Consider the following 21,845-nt stretch of genomic DNA (forward strand, 5'->3'; position numbering starts at 1 on the left):
CTTTCAAACTACATCTAACAGTCTGTCCAAATCAAGGTGCAGGCCTGCCATTCACAAGTGTGATGCCATTTCCTCCACAACTTTTTTTTTTTAAATTTATTTCCCATCATTCAGCCCCTCCTTCTCAGTCTTCCTCTTCTTTCATCTTTTCTTGCTCATTATAGCTCTGTAATATACATTTTCTAAATCCTTCACCCAGTGCTCCCCCTCTTCCTCCTCCTCCTCCTCCTCCACTCGCACTCCTTGAAAGCTGGAAATCAGGACAGTTCAGCAGCGGAGGGGTTAAGGCCAACGCAGCCCTGTGATTGGCTGCCGGCCGGCGGTCTGAACCAGCCTACGGAAAGAGGTAACCAGGCAACCTCAGAGAGGGAGAGAAAAGGAGAGGAAAGAAGAGGGGGCAGAGGACCGAGGAGGAGAGAGAGAGGGAGAGAGAGAGAGAGAGAGAGAGAGAGAGAGAGAGAGAGAGAGAGAGAGAGAGAGAGAGAGAGAGAGAGAGAGAGAGAACGCGCTGAAAGAAGCCTGGCATAGTTTGGTGAGGATTGTGGAAAAAGATGTAACGAAGCTCGGAAGCACTCTCCCCGGAATGGAAGTCTGGATTACTGCTCCTGCTGAAGCGCACTGTGGATGTCTGAATACACCAGGAGCCGATAACGCTGCAATGAATTGATTGTAAAGGGGAAAAAAAAGAAAAAAGAAAGAAAGAAAAGAAAAAAAACCAAGCAAACCTTTTTCTCAAAATGGGAACTAACTGTGCTCATTTTCGCTCTATTGCAAAGGTAAGTGCGCCAGTGTAAAAAAAAAAAAAAAGAAAAAGAAAGAAAGAAAGAAAAAGAATGAAAACAGAGTGCGTGCAGAACAAGTGTCAGATTGTGTCCCAGTTCGATGCGAACCGTCCGGCGAAGTGTGGACTTCCCGGTCGCGCGTGATAGTTGGCGTGTGGAGTAGCCTGTGGATTCAGAGTGCCCTGCTCCCATCCCCGCAATGAGTGATCAGCCCGGCTGCTCCTGCAGCTCCTCCTGCCGCTGGTGCAGCGGGACCCCAGTGCGCGGGCGCACGCACGTGTGTAAACGGTGGTGTCGGACGTTCTGTGGGGGAGTGACCCTCTCTCTGATAATAGTGGTCCGGGGCGGGGGGGTGTGCGGGCTCAGTTTGGCGGGAGGAAGGACAGCGGTTTGCTGCATGCGGCGCGCGCATGGCGCGTTGTACTTCATGCGGCGTGTCCCTCCTCTGGAGATCCAGACTAAACTGACATGTAGTTCACTATGAAGTGAGGAAACCAGCAGAAATCCTTTTTTTCTTCAGTAATTTAGCGTCATTTCAGTCCCATTGCCTGGCGAATTTGTCTTTTTCCTGCTCCTTTTCTTCCAATATGAAACAATCTTTGGAAAAAAAAATACAAATTTTCTTTCCCTTCAAAGTAATATTTATACAGTTAATAGCAGTTTGTATCATTTTTTTCAACGATCGCCACGTTTTTAGTGCTTTTGTCTTATCTCACTTAAAGGTTGGTAACTTTATTACCGTTTGAAAAGTTTTCTTTCTGAATCTTTGGCGCACAGAGGTCTGAGTTTGTTCCCGCGTGGTGCACCTGATGCCGGGCGCTCAGCCACGCTTCCAATGAGTCGGTTCACAATGGGACTGAAGGAAAATGAAGTGAAATGTGCTACGGCAGAGGTTTTATTGATGAAGTCTTAGTGCAGAGATGTGGTCAATGGTCTGTGAGCTACAGCTGGTTCTCAGTCACCGGGCACAGCAGAAAGGGCTTCCGCGGGAAGGAGAGTTGAATGGGCCAGTTTGCTTTGGGGGGCCCAGACTCCGCTGCAGCTAAAAGCCGCATTAATCATGAGGCTGTGGGCTCTGCAAACCCACCCTCCCCTATCCTTCTCTTCTCCCCTGTCTGTCTGCCACTCAAACCTGATCAGCTTTATAAGTATGATCATTTAAAGATTTGGTGCAGTATCCATGTGGCTGCTCTTGTATATATATTTGACATGTGCTACTCCTTTTTCAACAGTCATCTCAGATTGTTTATTAAATATTGTCACTTAAGCATGTGGCTCATAAGTGTGTTAGTTGTGCCAAACCACCTGCTGTAAGTGAACATGTGAGTACTCCCTGGCTGTTCTCTTCTTATTGTCTTTATCTATGTTTCTGTTGGACCAGTGTAGCACTTGTTAATCTAATGCATTTTTTTCCTCATAACAATACTTTTTAACAACTTTACAGTATTGATTATTTACTACAGTGTCTTATGGCAGTTACATTTCAAAGCTACCTTCCCTGAAAGAGTTTGAACGCTATCGTCTAGTAAAGGCTGTCACTGTGATCTGGGTAAAAGATTTGGATACTTTTCTCATTTCTGCCAAATGGGCCACTTCTCCCTGTATGGACCCAGCTGGCGACTCCAGGTTGTCATAGAAACCTTCAGAGTATTGTGTGGAAACTCAAAGAAAACACTGTTGAAGGCTCTTTTTCTTCCTCTTTCAATTCTCATCTCCGTCTGCTCCATCTACAGCCTCCTATGTCTTTTTTTCCCCCTCTCCACTTTGTCACTTTTCAGAACACAGCTTGCCCTTCTGCCGTTCATGTCCTGCTACTGCTATCTCTGTCTGTGTGCAATGGTAGACGGTGCACCTGAATGACCGTTGGGCTTTACTTTACAATAAGAAGACCTCATTTAGGTAATACAATTTTGAATTGAAAACATGTTCAAGTAACTTGCACTCAATGTTCTTGTTCTTTATGCTTTTCCAAGTCTTTGTGAAATAGGATTGTACAAGTATTTGTCCCTTAGTTCAACACGTGACTGATGTCTCTGATATCTTGAAAGCTGCTTTTTCAGGTTGAATATGTTTGTGCTAAACAGAAAGTCTCACCAACACAGTGTTAACATCTGCTCAAAAGGATGAGTTGTAATAAATAGTTGAATAAAATGCAGTGACATCGGCAAACGCTTATGGGAATCCCAAGGTCTTCTTTTTATTTTCATTTTATCCTTGATCACATCGTAATGCGGTGGTTGGCAGTGGTTTGATTGCGGTTTTTGGGATCTTTCTGTGTAGAGTTTGAGTTTTTTTTTTCTTGTGCATGCATTTTCTCTGGGTACTCTAGTATTCTGCAGTAATTCAAAAACATGGGCAGTAGAGTGATTGGTGACGAAGTGACAGTCTGTTTAGGGTGTGTCTGTGATTTGATCAGCTCTAAAGTTTGTGAAGACGGTATTTAATATGGACAGATAATCTTTTGTGTTAAGTTTAAATCCCATGCCCTCCCACAGTGATAATACCTGGCTTTGAGGAAAGATTAACGGGCAAAGCTTTTTATTCAAACTCGAATATCTGAAAACCTGCCCTGTCTTCACCAGTCAATACCTACTGAAGTTAATTTTATGAAATTTTTTGACTTCACCATCTTAGCAGGCAAAGCAACAAGCTCTGCTTATACAATCAAGATACAATATAGCATGAAGTGACCCAGTTCTGTTTTCTTAATCTCAGAGTTTGACTGTAACCTTATTATTCATACAGCAGCTTGTTTTGCTGTGGCACCACTCTGACACCAGTTGCTATGGATACAATTCAATGCAACAATAAATTGACAGCCTATTCAAGTCACCTGCTCAATGTGACAACTGTGTCTCGGTGGCATTTCTTTAAATTAGCTGCGGTGAAAACAATGAGCAGGCAGCTGCAGTGGAATTAAACTTGTGCATGAAGATAACAAACATTACCAAGTCCCCCACCTTCATTATTTTCCTTTTCTCTTTGACCTGGATGCCTGGAGGGAATGACTTTTCTTTTTACCAACCTTATATTTAACTTGGCAGCAAGTGTGAAATTTAAAATTCAGACTCTTTTTCCTCTGGGTTATTTCACACTCAGGTTAAGTTGCCCTATTTAGCTCAAGTTTGTTTTGATAGACAGCCTTTTTTGTCTCAGTAAAACCTCAGTCTGAGGATCTATTTTGGCCTGCTTCTGGGCAAATATCCCAAATGCAGATATGATTTAAAATATACATACACATATATATATATATATATATATATATATATATATATATATATATATATATTTTTTTTTTTTTTTTATTCAAAGCCAAATTACTGTCTGACTTCCCATGCAACTTTCTGTACCTTTACACAGAACTTGTAAAAAACTGTCCCTCCACTCTGCAAGAACCAATATTTGAGGTAATTGTCACGATGGGCACCTATTGCGATTCACTTTTTACCAGCACGTTTTGTATGTTGCCTCTTATAACCTCCAACTAGAACTAGTCTACTACTTCTCAACCTCCCCTCTAATCTCTGATTTGCCAAACATTTTGCTGTAGTGAAACCAATTGCAGAAGCAGGAGCATTACAAAATCAAAGTATTTTGTAGCTTCACAGGTCTGGCCTAAACCCCTTTATCACTGGCCAAAAAAAAACATTTAAACCTGCTAATAATCGGCTTCTCATGGCAGTGGGAAAAGGTTTAAACGACATTTCGACTCGGGTCGATTGACCCTGTAAGCGTCCCGGGTTTTAATCGGCTCGCCTCCGCTCGGCTTCAGGGAAAGGCAGACCCGGGTCGACACGGTAATTTACGTGATGACGTCGATGTATCGTTGCTACTTTAGCACGGTTGTTCTTTTTGGCGTGAGATATCCTTCGTCAAGATGACCTGGCTTTGGTGAGATAGTGAAATCAGAGAGCTTCTCTTGATCCGTAGGGAAGAGGAGATTCGTCGATAGGTAACGGGGACTGAGCTCCGCTACATTGTTGTGCTTTGTCACGCTGATGATGTCATCAACGTGGGACACCATAAGCGCAGGAAAACGCAGCCACGCAGCTCACCTGCAGGTGATTAGACCCAGGTCTGCAGGCAGTGGGAAAGGAGTCAATTGCCTTTTGTTAGCGGGGTCAACCAGCTAGTTTCAGTGGGAAAGAGGTATTAGGTTCACAAATTGTTTTAGAATGTTTTTTCTTTGACGTGTATATCTCATTGTGACAACCTTGGCACACACAAAATCTTGGCTTCCCCTGCTATCAGTGTTGTTCTCCCTAAGGGATCCTGGACACTAGGAAATTGAGAGGGTGTCCAGGACTGAAGACAGATCTACTCCTGGTTCAGTGATGAAGCAAAGCTATTTGCACCAGACCTTCTCTCTAACACTCTCATTATACACTTTTCTAATGTGTGCCACTGTTTAAAGTGGAGGGTTTACATATCGCAACAGTGTTATGAGGGCAATAGAAAATACATTTACTTAGTTCCAGCAGTGTTTTACACGTATTAGAACACGTTAAACAGGTTTTTTGAGTAGCTTCATTGTTACACTGAGAGGAAAGCAAGAGAATTGACCGGCTCTTGGCTGGCTGCCCTTCCTATTGATCCTCTTTCTTGTGTGCATGTGTGTGTCTATGTGTGACATTCTCTCTGATATAATTGGCATCGAGAATATATTCACAGCTCAGTGGGACCCTGTGAGTATATATGTACCTTATTTCTTGGCATCTGTTCCTTGTGAAGGAATCTGACGTTGTGCTTGTGTCTGGTAAATCAATATTCACACACACAGTCTCGTGTTTCTGACTCTTACAACACTGCTTGCGCACAAGACTGTTATTACCACCAATCACGATTACCACTTTAAACATAAACTGGAGAGCTATGGTGTGTTGTTTCATGTGCACACATGCCCCCTCAGAGGCGCACTGAGAGAGCAGGACAATCCATCCAGAGGTGCAGATCACGCTGCCAGCTAATCTGCCTCTGTAGTCTGTAATCTGTAATCTTCCTAAAACACTCGCAATCTGTCTGCACCACTGCGATTAGCATCTGCAGACACAACAGTGCACACACAGACACACACACACTTTCACTGCCGTGATATTTGACCCTAAAAAGACTGCAGCATTAGTCTGGCATACTCTGTTGTTGTGGCTAAACTCCTCAGCTTCCACATGTCGCTCTAAATTGGGACGTGTATATGAATGCTTTGACAAGTTAGAGCTCTTTTCTGGTGAAGGACCTCACCTACTTGTCATGCAGTGAATTTCTGTTACTCAGCAGGAATTGCAAAATTACGCAAGCATAATCGGAAGTGTGGAGACATTTCAGAACATGTGAGGAATATTAGAAAAGCTGTTGTGTAAAATAAAGTACAAGAAACTCTGTCCAAATCTTCAAATCCACCTATAAATCCATCTTCTTTGCCTGCTTTATCCAGACTGCAGTCGCAGGGGACTGGAGTCAATCCCAGCCACCACAAGGCAACAGGAATGGTAAAACCTGGACAGGCTGCCAATGCATCACAGGAAGGAACACCACGGGCAGCCAACCACACATGTACATGCGCGCGCGCACACACACACACACACACACACACCATGCAAATTAAACACAGAAAGTGTCCAAACACAGAATTGAACCCAGAACTTTGACGGTGACTGAACCCTTATTTTCCCCCTCGTTTTTGACATCCTTAAGTGTCGCTTTATTTTATAGTCTGTTTCCGCATTTTATCACTGCTCTGCATCTTCACCATTGCTGTGTCCTTTCAGCGATTTCTCAATCTCTATCTTTGATTCTCCATCATTGCCCTGTTCCCACTGTCTCAGCTTTCTCTCTCTCTATCACTTTTCTTCACTTTTTCTCTCCCCGTTGTTCTCTGCCTGTAGCATAGCTGCAGGGATCTTCTTGTTTCAAATAAGATGTTGATTATGGAACTGAGACTCTTAAGTTCTTTTTTTCCCCTCCCCTCTTGCTCACATTCTCACCACCATTAGTAGCTCACATCCTGATTATCACATTTAATCCGTCTTCCTCTATCTCCATCCTTCCTCCACACATCTGTCCTTTCTGTTCTCCAGCGAGTGCCACTTTGGGGTGAAATCACAAAGGTGTTCACTTTGTTAATGAGTTTTCACAGCAAATAAAAGCACTTTAGTGGAGGCATTTTCAGGAGGTAAAGACACGCGCGCACACACACACACACACACACACACACACACACACACACACACACACACACTCAAAGGCCTGCACCACTCTAGAGTCACAGCACATTAACACTTCAATTAATTCGACGCCTTACATTCTAATTTCCCCTGAAGTCAAGATCCCCTGACCACCCCTCCCTCGAACTACTCACACATAAACACACACGCACAGAGACACATCCACGGTGTAGGTTCCCCATGTAATGCCTCAGCAGACCTCAGCAGTATTACATGCTCCTTGTGACATTTTAGACGCTGGAGAGAAAGCGACAAACAAAGCATCACAAATTACATTTTAATTTGCCTTCGCTGCCTTTCATAGGCCAGTGTACAAAGGAGTAGAGATCCCTGGTTCGGGACAGTGTTCTTTATTCAAGAAACACAATAGCTAATGAATACATGTACTGCGTGGAGGCAGACTGGGAGTGGGCCTCTCAGTTTTGTGTTTTTTTTTTTAATTTGCTGGGGGGTTCTGCTGGCTGCCGTTCCCCGTGGATCAGCTCCACTGACTTCCACACTCGCTGTGAGACTGCAACAAAGTTAGGGTGAGAAATAGATGAGGACGAGAATGGAAAGATGTTTTCCTCTTAGGACCCGCTCTTTGTATTTCTCCCCCTTTCTTTTTCTTTCCATTTCTCCTATGATTTCTCTACATCAGCGCTTTTCTGTGGCTGCTAACTGATGAATATTTAAGCATCCCATGACTCTCCCCTTTGCCTCCCCTTCACTCTTTCTGTTTGTAAGGATTAGCCATGATTCAGTGTCCTTCATTGCCCACTGTCTTCATCAGCTGATTGACACTGGTGGTTTATAGTGCTGCTACTTGCAGGAGCAATGCAGCAGTCACATGTGAATGATATAACCCACATGACCCTGTCTCATTTTAAAAGACAGGGTGGTCACCCAATTAAATTGGTTACTGGCAGAGGATGGGTGGTCTTGTTTGTGACAAACATCTGTTGGAGCTGGTAGAGAAGCTTAGAAGAGAGGTTCGGTGTCTGTAGGCAGAAAATAAGAGTTTACAGTTAGTCCCAGTAGAATAGGTGCTTACCTATATTGTACTCAACGATATTCCTGCATTCTGTCTACAAAGTTTATACACTACAGAAATACATTCATCCATGACACACCTGGACCTTCTTGTGCATTTCCACACTTTTACTAACTTGTGTGCTTCTGCTTACGGTGCTCAGGATTTCAGTGTCATGAAAGCACTTTTGTGATCACAGAATGGAGTTTTATGTGCTTTCATGGATCATGAAATCTGTTCAACCCATAAACCAAGTTAAGTTTCAATTAAGGTAGAAACATAAAAACAATCAAAATGGGTTTTTTCATGCAGCATTAATACTACAGTGGAAAATCTCTGCAGTTCCATTTTAATGTTTTTTGCTCAATGTGCTCTACCTGTCCCTCTGCAGCATAGTAAAGACTGTTCTGTGTCAAAATAGAATAAAATCAGGACATTTTAAAAGCCTTTGCAAACAGACAAATATCCATAAAATGCCTGCATAATAAGAAAATTAATTGAGCCATCAAAGAACTGAAACAACAGTTCTGAGGTGAGTAAAGCTTCTTGATGTCAGCAGTGCTCTGCAGAGCTGCAAATGGCCAACAGCTTCGACACACACGTCGTTCGTACAGCAAATTATTCATACTTCCAGTCTTTTTTTTTTGGGTACCTGCTGTGCATTGGTTAGTTACATCCGCTTCCAGAACAGGCGGAGTGAAGAACCACATTGTGACTGTTAATGTGTAGAATACATTTAAAACAAGGCCGCACCTAAAAAGAGAGTATGTAATGCCACAATCATGATATTGGTAAAGATTTATTGTGTCAGTTCCTCTATAGCTCTTACCACACTGCTGCTCATCACTTTTCAAGATGAAAACTTTGAAACTTTAAGTCTTGAAATATTGATGTCAGTGACTGAGCCCCTGTCTTTGAAACTTGCATGTTCTTTATGTGTATGCTTCCTTTTCTTCAGTTTCTCTAGTTCGAAAACAGGCCTTTTGGGTTTTATGGCTGATGTTAAATGTCTCTATATATTCTCCAGTGATAAAGAAATTTGATGTCATTGGGAGTTTTTGCAGCTTGTTCTCAGTTCTTCTTTTTTGAAGAACTGTTTTAATCATGTGGTAATCAACAGCTATTGTATTTGATCATAGATTTGAAGTTTGCATTGTTAAGGCACAAATGAACATAATTTCTTGTTTGTCATTGCCTCCCTTGAGTTTATTATGAAATATAAAAGTTTATAGAAAGAACTGACTTTGTTCTTTATCTTGCTACCAAACAGTTTCTCTGTTCTTCAATTTTCTTTTCAATTCAATTCTGTTATTTTTATATAGTGACAATAACAACATAGCTATTTCATGGCACTTTTGCAGAGAAAAATCCAACAATTCCACATGAGCATGAGCAAGCGTAGACAACGATAAAAAGGAAAAACTCTCTTTAGTCATGAAGAAACCTTTGCAGAACCAGGCCCGGAGGTGGCGGCTTTCTGCTGTTACACCTGGGGTTCATGACGAGGAAAACAAAAGGGTAGAACAGACATAGAGAGCAACAGACAAACATTGTGCAAGATGTATCTAGCGTAATTGCCCACATATGTGAGTGTGATTGTCTGCTCTGAGTTGGCTTTCTGATGGGCTGGATGAAATATCCAAGGTGTCTCCTGGCTTTTGGCAGACTTAACCTGCTCTGGTGGCGTCAAAATAGGATGCAGGAAAAAACAAACAAACACTGAACCGCTGGAATCAAGAAGTGACAACTGAGAGTTAGTTGATATGCATGACTTTTCAAACTATAAAAGAACTGAATACTTTTTCCCCACTCTAAAGTTGTGTTTTTACAAAAATATTAAAGGATACTGTCAGACAGTTTATGAAATGTAATAGATTATTTGAAACTGACAGATTCACCATCACACAACGGGAAGGTGGTTTTCATCCCCTGCCACTCAGTTGGCTTTTCTGTGAAATATTTGCACTATTACACACAACTGTTTTGTTCCCATTTATAGTTTACTGTTTGTTACCACATGTGCAACCTTTTTACTTTGAGTAGTGGTTAATGATGCGGATGGGTGTGGTTATTGACTTCAAATGCTCCTGTGGTTCAGTCCAAGGTGCTGTGGAAATGTCCACCTCTGGTGATATTTCGGCCTGCTGTGCTTTGTGACAGATGTGTCACCAACAAGCTGTGGGAGCTCAGGAAATGCAGCGGCTTCAAGACAATACTCAGCCAGCTCTGCACACACATGCTCACACACATGCTTCATCTTACAACCATTGAAAACCAATGTGTCATGTCCAGAATCCTAACAACCAGAGCACAGTCATGTCTACATCCACAATCACAGTGACAGCTGTGTCATCCCCAGGCTGCTGCTGTAATCAGAACCACAGTCTGTCTGGGAAGCGGTCAGTGAGAGAGCTCGAGATGTCTTTCTTAATGCAGCTGCTGCTGAAGGAAAAGTTATTCTGAGATAACACAGAAAGGCTTTTACTGAAACTTCCGACTGTGATGCACCAAGATAAAATAATATATGGATGTAATCACAATACACTGGTGATCCTTCGTCGGCTATGGTGCAGCGCTGCTGAATTCAAGGCCAAAGATTTGTTGTCGACATTTTTAGACAGCATACATGTTTTGTAGACTTCTCAATGAATAAGATGTATTTTTATTGTGACAGTATTTAATGTTGATATTGCCCCAGTAAACTCACAGTCAGCACCTTTCTAATGATGTGTATATTTTCCCACTTATGAATGTTGTTTACAGGCAATCGTGTAAGAGGATTTGACCCACAGACACATAAATACACATTCGGAATGAAGATGAAATAAAGCAGTCCTCACTTAGCTGAGCTGAATTTTCAGCTCAGATCAGCTCAGAGCCCGTTAGTGTGGCTTTGTGCTTTAGATTGAGCTGTGGAGCTTTAGTGTCAGTAAGCGTGTACTTATTAGACAAGCACTTTACAGGAAATGAAAATACAGCTGTAGCATTCAATAATTAAAGCCTAAAGCTGCTTAATGCTGCATTAAGTCATTTTTGACTACTAGTCGGCAAAGGGAACCCCCCCCCCCCCAAACAAATCTCACTGTGAGGAGCTGCGATACTATATCAGCTTATCAACATCTTATGGTTAAGCCCGTGGCAGTTAGCAAACAATTGCCTACTTATCTAGCAGAAACAGAGCAGTGTGGACACTCCATTAGAGCTCACCTCGTCTTCCATACCTGCTCAATTCCCGTGTTTACCAGTCTGCTGAGAAAAGTAAGTGGGTTTTCCCAGCTCACTATTGTTTCCGCGCACCAGTAATTTGTTCTTCAGCTGTTCCATTTCACACTGATCACAATCGTGGAAAAGCAGCTTGTATATTTGTAGTATATCAAAAAAGAAAAGTGGCTTGTGTTAACTAGACCATGAGAATTGTATAAACAGGCATCATTTTTTTTTACACTAATTAGCCATAACATTGTGACCACTAACAGCTGAAGTGGATAACTGTGATTATCTCTATGACAAGAGTCAAGCTGTGAAGAACAGACAACTAAATGACAGAATTTCCACAGCTGCAGCTGTTATTTGGTGTTATGTGTCATTATTGGTTAGTATCTAATAAAAGTGATCAAACACTAGAGAACAGGGAGAGGGTCATGGGTGGTCTCATGGGGAGCCAAAGCTGGGCTAACTCAATAAAAGGCAGGTGGTTATATTGTTGTTGAGATCCTGGTGAATATCAGAAAAGGCAGGTAACAATTTTGGTTGTTGACCAAACATTAATCACTATACAAATCAGGAATTCCTCTGATGAGCTCTATGATCCTGCTTGTATGAGTGTTTGTTTGTGCGTGTGTGCGCTCACCTGTTTGTGTACGTGGATGTGTGTGTCCCCCTGCAGTTTAGCGCTCAGCCGGAGTCCTTCTTAAAGGACGGATGGAGGATTCAATCACCTGCTCTCAGGTCATTTGTGCTCCTTCACTGAGTTCTACTGAGCATCTCTCAGACTGACACACTCTGCTGGACTGCTGGACACGTGTGTCACACACACACACACACACACACACACACACACACACACACACACACACACACGATGAAGAGGACATATAACTGAAGGGTAAATGATTTTTTCAGTATAATAGTGCGTTTGATGGCTGCCTTCCCCTAAGGCCATGACCTCGCTCTCTCTCTCTCTCTCTCTCTCTCTCACACACACACACACACACACACACACACACACACACACCCTCCCATTCAATCTCTATATGAGCTTCAAGATAGGCAGCCTTCAATTAGCTGGATGTGCTTCCAGATAACGATTCCTTTTTATCCATCGCAGTGTGAGGGCTGATGAGTGTAATAACTGATTTTTGGGAGCGAGGGTGTTAAAAGGCCACCCATTCAGGCATAGCCATGAGGCCAAACTGGATGAGTGCGTGTGTGTGCGTGGGGGCGTACCCATGTGATCACATAAAGCTGGATTAATGGAATAGGCAAGATCTAAAAGCTGCAAGATTAAATGACTGTGAACTGATTTGATGGTTTCAATCACACATACCCATAATAGCCATGGCTGGAGCTGACAGAAATATTTGGCCGGGGCACATTCAGAAGCTGATAACTTGTCGTGGATGACTGGACCTCTATATTTGGTGTGTGCAGCGTGCGGTTATGATTTAGAATAGCACACACTTACTTCAGTCTTGTGTTTTAGTCAATAGGAGCAAGTGTGTGGTGAAAAAGATTTCACTTCCAATGTGGGGAGACACTGCTAATCATTTATGTGCCTTTTTTATATTTCCCCATGTGATAGTAGGAATGTAAGTTGGCAGACCAGACACGGTAGAGCCGTTTCATTGCTGTTTCATGTCATAAAACTGGCGTTATGAATTCTCGTGGCCTTCTGGTGATATTTAGGAAAATTAATAAAGGGGAGAAAAAACTGCACCAAATGTTAAGCTAGCAGAAGCAAAGAACAAAATGAAGTCTGCATTTGAAATGAAGTGACCCAGTCAAAATGTACTTAAGCAATGGCAGAGTGAAGGGGAGACGGGAGTGAATGACAGAGGGAGGAATAAGGAGATGTCAGGAAGTGAGAGATGGAGTGAAGTGAGGTGAGAAATGGTTGTGATTGCCTGGTGTGCTTCAGCGAGCTTTGCTGTGTTATTAGTCATTCTGCTGCGTCCCGATGTCGTCTGCCCCCCTTCACCTGCACCCTTGAACCAGGCATGTGCCCTGGTGTTTTTGTTGATGTCTAATGGCTCTCAGAAGTCAAAATGAGTTGATTGTCTCACCTCTCTCTCTCTCTCTCTCTCTCTCTGTCTCGCTCTCTCTCTCTTTCTCTCTTTCTCTCTCATGCTCTCTCTGTCTCTCTCTCTCTCTCTCTCTCTCTTTCTCTCGCTCTCTCTCTCTCTCTCAAGACTTGCAAGCAGACTCTTACCTTGGCCCCTGCTGTAAATCGCCCCTCAAATGAGTTCTTACTCTGATCCCCCTATGCTGCCTTGGACCACTGCAATCTTGAGAGAACAATTTAATGATCCCCTGTCTGATAAACGAAGGCCAGAGGAATAAATGGAAATTTGTGCAGAAGGGAATATTTGAAGCCTGCTCTGTCTATCAGGTGGCCTTCCAGGAGATGGACCTCTTCACCAGAGTGGATTGACCTCTGCAATTTATTACCTGCACCGCTGACATCCTTCACATCTCAGCCCTCGGGGATGCATGCAATAATAATATCACGGCTGCTGCATACAACTGACCATATCACAGCTGCCCTGCTGCTGTGGCTGCGTGTGTAGTTTATAAAACTACTGATGGGGTGGAGTTGTTCTTCCTGCTTTATTTACAACCCACCAGCTCCACTGTGACTATAGGAGTATAATGCAGATTCTGTTTTTTTTTTTTTTTTTTTCCCTTACAAACTCCAATTTTATGTGGAGTCGAAGGGGCTTCATCTAGTTTTTCAAAAGAAAAAAAAACTATGCATTTGAAGCAATACATTTTAAGTTCACAATAAAACCAAGAGTACTGAAAGTACAGAAAGTAGGAAATGGGTGGATTGAGTCGGGGAGCAACAACAAAATCATTTTCAACCCACTGCTGCAGTTAGAAGAACCGTTGAAGTTACTGCCATTGCTCTAATGACTGCTGGACCTGCATTTTCTTCAGGATTAAAGAAGCATGCTTTCTTCATGGATGAGCTGCATAGTCTTGAGTTTGGTTTGGGGTGTTTTTTGCTGCTTTTTCTCTTATATCAAAGGCTAAATGTGACTGAGAGCTTATATAATGTAAAAAAAACAACATTGCTGTCAGGGCCTGGAAACCTCTGATAGTTGAGAATCTCTATATGTCAGATCACTCTATAAAAATGTTACTTTACTTTTTTGTAGTATTTGCAGGGCAAATGAGATAACCAACCCAAAATAAAATTATAAAAACTCTGAAACTGCAATGACCAGCCTCTTAAATCCATTTTAGAATTTCCTTCCAAGCTGTTTAATAACAGTACAAGTAGAAAAGCAGTTTACATACAACCTGTGAGCAGGTACAGTAGGAATTAAATCAGAGCCTGCTGGGCACCGTTGGACTGTATGAGATAGACAGCTAATAAATTATGAAGCTGATGAGAACATTTATTAAAGAACCCTCCAGTGAGAACCAGGGCGAGCATCCTCAGTGCTCACCATGGGCATTAATTAAAGCTTCCTCTGCAAACTAAGTTTAAATTACATCAGTGATGCAGCCTGTGAGAAAAGTTAAAAGCACTTCTTTCCTCTTTTTTGGGCACAAAGGTGGCACCACTTCTTCCTCCCACTCTGTTCGCGTTGCAGCTCTGTCTAGAACAGGTGAGCAGAAATTACCGCATTTATACAGAATCCTTTGAGTCGCAGCCAAAACACATATATCTGAAAAAGAGCCATTACAGCCATATGCAATGATACTTATTCCATTACTTTAATAGACAGATGGACCCAGTTGTGTTGCAGTCTCCCCTGTCTGAAAAAAGGGCCCTAAAGTGAGACAGAGCTGTAAGTGGACTGTGACCGGGCTGGGTGCGTTCTCCAGGGTGGAGCTGTAAATTAAGATAATGGCAGAAATAGGAGGAATGGAGGGCAAGATGAGCAGTTCCAGATGTTACAGAAAATTTAATCGTTCACTTGTGAGACTATTGAAAGGAACTGCCATGCAACACACACAGACACACAAGTACATGCTCACATATACTGCATGCACACTCACATACTGGTGGGACTAATTACACAAACTCTGATGCAGCGAAAGCACCGCCACAGCACGGCTGGTAAAGGCTTTTGCAAATGCATATACAAATACATGACAGCTTGCTGCTACTTCCCTAACTCATTATGCTGCTCATCTCCTGGTCCTTTTCTCATCCCATTGCCATCTGAAGGAGTCACAGGAGGAGGAGGAGGAGGGAGTAGCATGTATTGGTAGCAAGCCGGTCAGGATACAGCTTGGTAGAAGCAGCTATTCTCCGTGCAGGATGTGGCTGCAGGCAGCGCTACAGGTAACAAACACATCAGTCACATACACAGCGCACCTGTTACTGTACAGATGGCAAGCCCTGGGAGAGAGGCAGGCAGAGGAATGAAGAAAGATGAGCAATCAGACAGAGGGAAACACAGAGGAGCGGAGACAAAGGAAGGTAGAGGAAGGGTATTTTTCATGGGTAGATTGTTAAAGGAGATCATAGAAGGAGAAAATAGTGGGCTGGAGTGGACGGGGTGATCGGGGGAACCGCACCTGTTTGTGGAAGGTCGGAATAACTGAGGGAGAGTGTTTGTTTGTGTGTGTGTGTGTGTGTGTGTGTGTGTGTGTGTGTGTGTGTGTGTGTGTGTGTGTGTGTATTGGTGGGGGTGGGGGTTTCCCTCACCTGCATTTGCTGCCTTGAGCAGATAGACCTGTGTTTTCTAGGGACTCTCTGTATATCATTACACACTGTGACACACACACCTGCATCAGTTCAATCTGTTTTTCTCAACTTCACATGAGCAGTAATCCTGATATTACCTGTATCCTCATCAAATACACTGTACACTGTCCAAAACCCCTCTAAACTACTGAAATGTACCACAATCATTTTGTTCTTTGTTATTATAGAATAAAAGCTTTTAGTCAGTGTGTGTCTGTGCAAGCACATGCGCGTGCGTGTGTGTTGGTGTGTACACGTAAATATGTGTGCAGATGTCGTTGTGCCTCCAGCTACATATCTTAATCTCCCGTCTATTAGCATATTCAGACTCTCCTTTAGCTGTTGGAGGCATCTGATAGGCTAATTTAAAAGCCCCGCTGGCCTTCATCTTGCTCCAGGAAGCGACATAGACGATGTGTCTTGGGAATAAAATGAGAAGGGAGCGAGAAGAGCTCCGACTTCCTCTCTCAGTCGCTCTCTCCGACTGATCAAGCTACTTCTGGTATTAAACATAGTAATTTCGAATCAAAGATTCAGCTCACTTTATTTGCGGTGGCATGTTTAATTTCTTTTTGTCCATAGTATTAACCCTAAATGCCGCTTTTTTTTCTTCATGGGCAGGCTCTCTCCAGGATGTTGTGTGTAAAAAGACCTTCAAAAAGGCCATTTTATTTTAGGACAAGGTGGTTTTTTTTTAATTTTTTTATTTTTTGAAAGATGCAGAGAACATTTATGATACTCGAAGAGGTTCAGATTTGCTATATGAGTAATTGCATTTATTTTTATGTGATGTTTTTATTACTGCTCAATTAAAAAAAATCCTTGAGCAATTACATTTCTATTTATGAGCTGCAGAAAGAATCTTTTATTCCGTCACGTGTTATTCCATGTTTGACCGCATATCAGTCAGGCATTAAGCATTATATTCATTCTCTATTTGAAAAGAAAAGAAAAAAAAAACAACCCAAAACAGATAAACAATTTTCTTATCTGTCTACACTGTGCTGGTGGGTGGGATGCCAGTGTATCACCACCAGTGTCCAAACACAACATGAGCTTCGGTATTGCTATATTGGTGGTACATTGGCAAAAACCAGTATTAGCTTCTTGTTATTATTATTATTTTTTGGGGGAGTTTGTTTATGAGGTTGTGTAAATGGATCAAAGTTATTTTTCTTTGCAGACTTGTTTGTTAACTAAGTTGTACACATGCTTCTGGGCCTCCTCCCAGTTCAGTGTGCTAGACACACCTCTCTGTGAAGGTGATTGAGAGCTCTCAATCAGATGCCTGAACTACCCGTCTCAACTGGTTCCTGTTAATGCAGACGATTCCTGGATGGTTGACCCTCCCACTCTGTTTGAGTGAGGCTCACCACCCAGTGGAGAAAACACATTTCAGCCACCTTTAGCCACCATCTTAATAATTTGACCATGATCCAAAGTTCATGATGGTTGGTGATATAGACTGACCAGTAAACAAGAAGCTTTGCATTACCACTCAGCTCTATTGTAATGTGACAACTCATTCACTCGTTCGACTCCTTTGCTGGTTAATAATGTATTTGAACTCCTTCACCTTCAGTGGTTTTTTTAGCCTAGAGAGGTCATACTGTCCTTTTCTAATACTGAATCTGCATTGCTCTTGCTGAATGTTGGGTTTAGCAACTAGTTGGAATTGGTCCTACAAGTCTGAGGGTACTCTACCCAAAATCCAGAAGTAGAAGCCTACCCTGGCTAAGGACCCATCTCAGTGTCAGTGACTGGGTCATGCATATGGTTTTGTAATAAGTTTTAAGAGTTATGCTTCAGTTGAAATTGGTCTAAAGTGTTAAGTCTGTTTTGATTCTATTGTAAACTAAGAGCAACATTTTTAAGATTGAACGTACAGAAGTATGGGCTTCTGTTTCTTTCCTGAGGAACACAGTGTGTCATATAGAACGAGGTGTATCCACCGGCTGTAATATTAACACACCGAGATGCAACATAACTAATAAGGAGTGCACTGGGTCAGCCCCAGCATCTCAGTGTGCTTGGCAGTGGACACTTTTCTGTGTTTGAGAGAAGGAGAGTAAACAGAAGGAGGGAAAAAAGGGAGAATCAGATTGTCTATTCCAGTCACACCAATAGTCTTCCACTCCTCAGCCTGTGACAGCACGTTTCCTTCCCTCTTCATGCTGGCTGCCTTTCTCCTACCAGCAATCTCTCCCTGCACCTTTCCTTACTCAAATGCAAATACGAATTCAAATTGGCTTTATTGACATGACATTGATCTTAATGCAACTAACATACATGTATTAATAAAGATGGAATTCTTGTCTTTTTCTATCTTGATTGCCGTGGTTTCTTTACCATTATATGAACAGTTTTTGCCTCCAGCTTGTCCTCTCTTCCTCTTCATTCATCCCTGTCCCCCTTTTTTTTTTTTGCTGTCCTCACAGCTCTCCCCAGCCTCCCCAACCCTCTGCGCAGCTGTATGTATTGGTATCATTAGCCGCAACACAATGATGGATAGCACTAGAGGCCAGGCCCCGCTGGGTAGGGACTCTGCTTAAGCACACCATCATTACCTGCACCACATACACGTGCATACATACAGGCACGCACATAACACACAGAGGCATCACACACTGATACCATTTGTGTGTACCCACTCATCTGCTGCAACAAATATTTATGAGAGTTCGCGTGTCGGAAATCGTTGACGTCATTTACGTGATTAATCACAGGTGGAAAAAAGACTATTGGATTTTGACGTCCTCACCTTTATCTCTCCATTTGCACACACATTCACACACATCCTTGCTCTCACATTTGGAAACACACACAGCATTTTCTGGGTTTTAAAAGGTTTGTATTGACTCTCAGCCTCACAGGGAAGTGAATGCCAATAGCCCCTCTGCTCTCTCAGAGAGTTCAGACAGACCAGCAGTCCAATAGACCATAGGGTGCTAAAAGGGTCTATTTTGAGAACTGGCAGAAAGTTTCACCTCCAGGAACTTTCACAGACTCCATATGCAGTGTTAGATTTCTTCGTCTTCTTTCTAAAGTGTTATGTGTGTGTCTGTGTGTGTGTGTGTGTGTTAATGTGTGCATGTGCTTGTACGCTCAGGTTTGCGGGAAGTTCAAAGAGTTTTGAATTCAGAAGTGGAAATTATGCAAATTGTGTCCTGAGTATGACAATCCCACGGTGATTCACTCTCAGGAGCTGTTGATATCGCATAGACGTCTTTATCTGAGCTTGACGTGTGTATGCCATGTGCATGCATGCAGCCAGCTAGTTTTTTGCAAGTTGATATGAGGCATAATGGATTATATTAGCATTATTAGTATTATACACACAGTGTAATGCGTCACACAGTGGATATGTAGTTCCTCCTATGTGAAGCCATGTGAGGGTGAATCCTGTTGTCAGAGTCCATAAGAAAGAACAGGACCTTATTAAACACGGACACTCAGTAAAGATTGATTTTTTTCGGTGGTCCGTGTTTTAACTGGAAGGGCAGGCGACTGTGACAGTGTGCGTGGGTGATTAGACACCCAGGGAGGAGGGCAGGAGCTGTGACTGACTGATGGCGACTCGTGGCGGCGGCATCGTGCGGAAATGGCTGGGGAGAACATGCTCTTGTACACCCGTGGGATTTTCTCCCAAGGGTGGAAGAAGCAGATTGAACCCAGACATTACCCTCTGTGCTCTCAGTGGACTTAGAAACAGAGGTGCGGAATCTTCTCCTCCACCCTGAAGCATGGACAGACTGTCAGAATTTATGGCAGACGATAAAGTTCACCCGTTAGCTTCTCCAGATCTGTGTCTTGGTACAAGTTGCTAGCAGTGAGCTGTTCAGCTCAGGGTTGCCAGCGGCTTGCAAGTGAAGAAGCTGGGAGATGTCACTGTTGAAGGTTTAGCCTCAAGCATCCCTGGCTTCTTTCAGTCCCTCCATCTCCAAGCCCTGCTTTCATCCAGCCCTCACACTTCTTTGTATCTTCTATTTTGTTTCATACTAGAAAGTCTATGCAGAGACAGAGGAGAACTGTTCTACTACATTCTTAGAAAATTTAAAGGATCCCATGTGCAACATTAAACTAGTCTAAACAGACGGGGACACAAACACACTATGAAGGGACAAATTATGGTGAAGATTGCATGAAAGCATTTGGGATGTCTGCTTATCAGCACATTCCAGATTTGGATAAAACATCTCATCCACTCATTGTTCCAACCTAGTCACTTGATCTGTACTTCACCAAATCTACCCATTTACTTGACATGTAACATACTGTTTAATTTCCATTAATGTACTGTGTAGCTTTCATATTTTGACTCATTTGTTTGGATTAAATGTTATATATATTTTTTGGTCACTCCTTTTTTTTTATGAAAGTTATATAGATGTTGTAGTACTGGTAATGTTCGGTACTGGTCACATCTGAGATACAAAGCCTTTTTAATTCCTCTCAGTTTTTCCTTCCCTTTAATACTCCTGTTACCATCTAAGCTTGAAGTCATGACATTTGTGTAGGAGGTTGTCTTTTGATTATTTTATGTTTTCATTGTATAAATTCTCAAACATTCCACTGAAATAGCAGCATTGTAACTGGCATGAATATAATTTTTCTCCTGATAAATGTTTGGATACATTACATGTCAGTACGAGCCTACATTCTTGAATGAGTATTATATTTCATATCTTGTCCTTGTTCATTAAATGAAAAATCCTCAGGAAACAGAATGCACAATGTCACAGTGGTGAGCGTGGTTCAGGGAAAATGAACAACTATCTGGGGCCTTTGAGTGGAGATTGCAAGATGTGTGCAACATCCATGGTTTGAGTCCCACCAGGAATATTTGTTTCATGTTTTACCCCTATCCCTCTGTCCTTCACAATCAGCTGGCCAATTAACGGCAAAGAAACAAAGGCACATCAAACAGCTGCACAACTTCAAGGCTGTGTGGAGTACATAAATTAGGTGACTTGAACTTTTGGTTACATCTAACACTTGTAGTCAGGCTCATTTTTCATTCATGTGAGGGGCTGTAGTCTTAAACACGAGGCTGTAATTTTATTGAATTGATGTAAAACCAAGGCTTTCGTAGTTCATTCACAGCAGGCTTCAGACTTAATCATTATGGCCACCATCCTAATTTAGTGTGAAGTATATTCTACTGCTAAAACAGCTCCGATCTCTCAGTGTAGTGGCTCTACCAAGCACCTGAAGGTATGCTATGCTTTCTGTCATCAAATGTTCGCAGCAAACCCCTTAAGTCCTATAAATTGCAAGGTGGGGTCTCCATGGGGCCACATGCATCAGTGAGACTTGGCCGACCATGACTCCTGCTGATTCACTACTTCTCTGCCCTTATGCTATTTTTAATACATACCGGCCACTGCAGATCAGAAACACTTCTCAAAATCTGAAGTTCAGGAGATGGTCTGGCCCAGTCGACTGAGTTTGGTAAAGTCGACAATTAGTTGTTATCAAACTCACTGAAATCTTAAAGCTTGCCTTTTTTTCCTCTAACAGTGGTTTCAAAAGATTGTGACTTAATACACGTCACCAACTAACATGAAACAGCAAAGAGACACTACGTGCTTGTCACTTAACCCATCAGTGGGCTTATTGTCATAACTGGTCAGTAGCATCCATACCTTTTCTGTATACAGTGGTTGTGATAGGTGTGCTTTGTTCACTGTAGTTAGCATGCGTCCAGCTGCTGGAAACAGCTGTTCAGCTGGAGCAGATGTCCACAACTACTGTTTCACAAACTTTACCTGTCAGAAAGTCTGTCAGTATTTACTGCCTCTGCTAAATATGTACCTTGTATAGCAGGGGAGTCTCATGCAGCTCATTACATAATAAACTGTTAGGAATTTTGAGTCTTGCGCAGTCTTAATATTATTAACATTGAAACA

General features: G+C 42.4%; 1 protein-coding gene across 4 annotated transcripts in view; it reads left to right on the forward strand.

Annotated features, from left to right (window-relative positions):
* Window positions 1–461: 461 nt before the first annotated feature.
* dab1a (DAB adaptor protein 1a) overlaps window positions 462–21,845 on the forward strand; it is a 101,242-nt gene continuing 79,858 nt past the window's right edge. For all 4 annotated transcript variants that reach the window (XM_030083790.1, XM_030083791.1, XM_030083792.1 and 1 more), the window contains exon 1: window positions 462–776. The gene's annotated coding sequence lies outside the window, so the exon portion shown is untranslated. The remainder of the gene's footprint in view (window positions 777–21,845) is intronic.

The sequence above is a fragment of the Salarias fasciatus genome, chromosome 23 (genome assembly GCF_902148845.1).
Source record: "Salarias fasciatus chromosome 23, fSalaFa1.1, whole genome shotgun sequence".
Taxonomy (NCBI): Eukaryota; Metazoa; Chordata; class Actinopteri; order Blenniiformes; family Blenniidae; genus Salarias; species Salarias fasciatus.